The sequence below is a fragment of the Pipistrellus kuhlii genome, unplaced genomic scaffold, assembly GCF_014108245.1.
Source record: "Pipistrellus kuhlii isolate mPipKuh1 unplaced genomic scaffold, mPipKuh1.p scaffold_m20_p_11, whole genome shotgun sequence".
In the NCBI taxonomy this organism is placed as follows: domain Eukaryota; kingdom Metazoa; phylum Chordata; class Mammalia; order Chiroptera; family Vespertilionidae; genus Pipistrellus; species Pipistrellus kuhlii.
Genome location: NW_023425416.1, coordinates 5,863,714 through 5,867,395, shown reverse-complemented (window position 1 = coordinate 5,867,395; position 3,682 = coordinate 5,863,714). Strand labels below are relative to the sequence as shown.

At 39.2% G+C, this 3,682-nt stretch overlaps 1 pseudogene; it reads right to left on the bottom strand.

The window, feature by feature from the left end:
- LOC118715826 lies at nucleotides 1–146 on the bottom strand (annotated as a pseudogene).
- Between the last annotated feature and the right edge of the window lie 3,536 nt (nucleotides 147–3,682).

The following is a 3,682-nucleotide window of genomic DNA, read 5'->3' as shown; positions in this document are numbered from 1 at the left end:
TATATATATGTGTGTGCATACACATGTATACTCATATATACACATATGTATTTACATTTATATACCCAGACACACATGCAAACACACTCATTTAATTTTTGTATAATTTACTACACTTGATCTTAGCCAAAAGGCCGAGAAGCGATTAATTTTTGTATAATTTTGTGTTCATTTTACAGCTGGTTAAACTAAAGCACAGGGAGGTTAAGTGACTTGCCCAAGGTTACACAGTGCAGTGCCAGGAACAAAATAGGTGCTCAGTTAACATTTGTAGAATGAATGAACAAAGAGGGAAAGGAAATGACAAGGTTATCACTGCCTAGAGCAGTGCTGTCCAACACAGTTTGCAGGGCTGACGGAAACATTCCACATCTGCTGTCCTTCACAGCCATCACTAGGCAGATGTGGCTGCTGAGCACTGGGCATGTAACTTTAAGTGAATAGTCACATGTGGCTACTGGCTACCACATTGGACAGTGCAGTAAGACTTCTATGAGGTGGCTTTTAATGCCTTGATGTTTATGAAGTCTCAAATTTAACTCCAAAGACAGAATACAAAATTCCCTTCTGCATTTCTTTTTCCCCTAGTGCCTTCCTCCCCCAGTTTTTCCAACATCCTTCTTCCTCCCACTTTCTTCATTCCAGCCTGTAGAATCAAGCCTCCTCCCTCATGTGCAGCTCCAGCAAAGCCAATTCCCCACCCCCTCAATAGTGCCCTAAACAGTCCTCCAAAAGCATTTAACAAGTCACTAAGCATCTAGCGTCTACTTGGATGAAGCACTGGCCCCGGTCCTGGGGAGGGCGGAGAGAGAAACAGAGAAGTTAAACAAGGTCCCTGTCTGAGAGTGAAAAGGGTTAGGCTGATCAACACAATCATGGTAGGCCTTGGTCCAGGAGGAATGGGGGTGGGAGTGGGGAGTGGAGGCTGAATATCTAGGACTGCAACTTCAGAGCTACAAATTGAGACTCCGGAGTGTCCCCTTTGCAGAAATTGCTGTAAAATGTGACTGATTGCATCAGTGCACGGACCAGAAAAATCAATGGATGGAATTAGATGGCTTTTCAAGTCTGAACTCAGGACAGACTTGAGAAAGTCTTATTGCAAGTCTAGAAAGAGACCACTGGCCCAGATGGAGAGAACTGCTATTATAGTTCACCCTTGATAGCTTTGGCTGATGGGAGATGGATCTAGTTCTTATAACACACACCGACCTTGCATAGAAAAGAAATAATGGAATAAATATTAGATAATATGACTGAGATCCAAGTACAAAAAAAGATGAAAAGGAAGAAGAAAAAAGTGGTGCATATTAATTGTCTAAATCGAGGACAATTACTATTCGTATTCCAAACGACATTCAATAATTGGGGTAGTGAATGCATTTCTTTCCTCCCACCATTTGCATGCTTGGAATCTCACTTACATAGGATGTAGGTTAGAGCTTTGTTTGGATTTTGCTTCTTCTGTGGAATCCATCTTAAAGCAATGTGCTTTTGTATCAAAGAGCAGAATGGCTCCACTTCCTCTTTTCAAAAGGATTTGGGCAGACGTCAGTTACTGTATTTATTCCAGGCAGCTCTACTTTTCTTGTTGTTTTTTTAGTTTTCATTTTTTAATCCTCACTGGAGTATATGTATTTTAATTTTTTTATTTTTCTATTTTATTTTATTTTTGATATTATTTTTGCCACTTTCCTGCTCTCTACCCAGACCCCACCCTCCCCTCCCTCTGGCCCTGACCACATTGTTGTCTGCCCATGGGCTATGCATATAAGCTCTTTGGCTTTTTTCTTCACCTTCTTTCATCCCATCAGCCCCACTCACCTTTCCTCTGACAGCTGTCAGTCTGTACCATGTATCCATGACTCTGGTTCTGTTTTCTTCATCAGTTTAATTTGTTCATTAGAGTCCACATGTAAATCATGTGGTGTTTGTCTTTCTCTGACTGGCTAATTTTGCTTAGCATTATAACCTCCAAGTCCATCCATACTGTCACAGAAGATAAGTGTTCCTTTCTTTTTACAGTGAAGTAGTATTCTGTTGTGTAAATGTACCACAGCTTTTTTACCCACTCATCTATTTGAGCATTTGGCTGGTTTCCATTTCTTGGCTATTGTAAATAACACTGCTATGAACACAGGGGTGCATATATTTCTTTGATTGGTGTATAGGAATTCTTTGGATATATTCCAAGATGTGGATCAAAAGGAAGTTCTATTCCATTTTTGGAGGAAACTCCATACTATTTTTCCACAGTGGCTACACCAGACTGCATTCCAACTAACAGTGCACTAATGTTCCCTTTTCTCCACATCTTCACCAACACTTGTTGTTTGCTGATTTATTGATGGTAACCATTCTGGCAGCTGTGACTTTAATGTGTGTTTCTCTGATGATTAGTGAGTTGAATGTTCTTTATATACCGTATTTTTCGGACTATAAGACGCACTTTTTTTGCCCCAGAAGTGGGGGGGAAAAGTCCCTGCGTCTTATGGTCCAAATATAGCCTACACATATATTTTTTAAAAAAAGTTTTTTTACTTGCCCGGCTCTGTGTGGTCTCTGTGTGCTTGCCCGGCTCTAAAATGGTTCTAAATGCTGCTGTTTACTTTACAGGGTTGATTACATGTGTTTATGACTGTGATGTTGGGTTTTAATGCACATAAAATATTTTAGGACACTATTTGTTTCAGAATCTTTTTTTCTTCATTTCCCTTCTCTAAAAACTGGTGTGTCTTATGGTCCGGAGCGTCTTATGGTCCGAAAAATACGGTATGTCTATTGGCCATCTGTAAGTATTATTTGAGAAGTGAGTATTGAGGTCCTTTTCCTATTTTTATATGGATTGCTTATCTTCCTTCTGTTGAGCTGTATAAGTTCTTTATTTTTAAAATTAACCCCTTACCAGATGTATCTTTGGCAAATATGTTCTCCCATAGAGGGGTTTTGTTGGTTTCTTTTGTTGTGCAGAGCTTTTTAGTTTGATATAGTCCTATTTGTTTACTTTTTGCTTTGTTTCCCTTGCCCTAGAAGCTATATCAGCAAAAATATTGCTATGAGAGATGTCTGAGGTTTTACTGCCTTTGTCTTCCAGGATTTTTATGGTTTTGTGACTTACATTCAAGTATTTTACCCATTCAGAGTTTACTCTTTTATATGGTGTAAGCTGGTAATCTAGTTTCTTTTTTTTTTTTTTTTTTTTTTTTTGCATGCACCTGTCCAATTTCCCAAGCACCGCTTATTGAGTAGACTGTCTTCACTCCATTGAATGCTCTTGCCTCCTTTGCCTAATTTCTGGAAGCTAATTCCAGCAGGGCATAATAAAATGCAAGAAGTCCTCAAAAGGATGATGGGCTTCCATATTCAGCAGGGATGAATCATATTATTGCCTGCTGAAATAGCTAAAAGCATTTCCCCAAACCTGAAAATCTACATGTTATTACTTGCTGCTGGCCAAACAGTTGAACAGCCAGGGTAGTACCCCCAACCTGACAATGCCTATTGTATACCAAACCTTACCTTTTGGTATATATATCTGCTTTGCTTTAGGGCAATTTGTGTTAATAAAAAGCTAGGGGTCCAAAGATTCAGGGAACTTGGTTACTGAAGCTAGGTCTTCTCTTGCTCCCCAAAATGCCTTCTAAATTTATATTTCATGTCTAGTCTCTTTAATAATTTACAA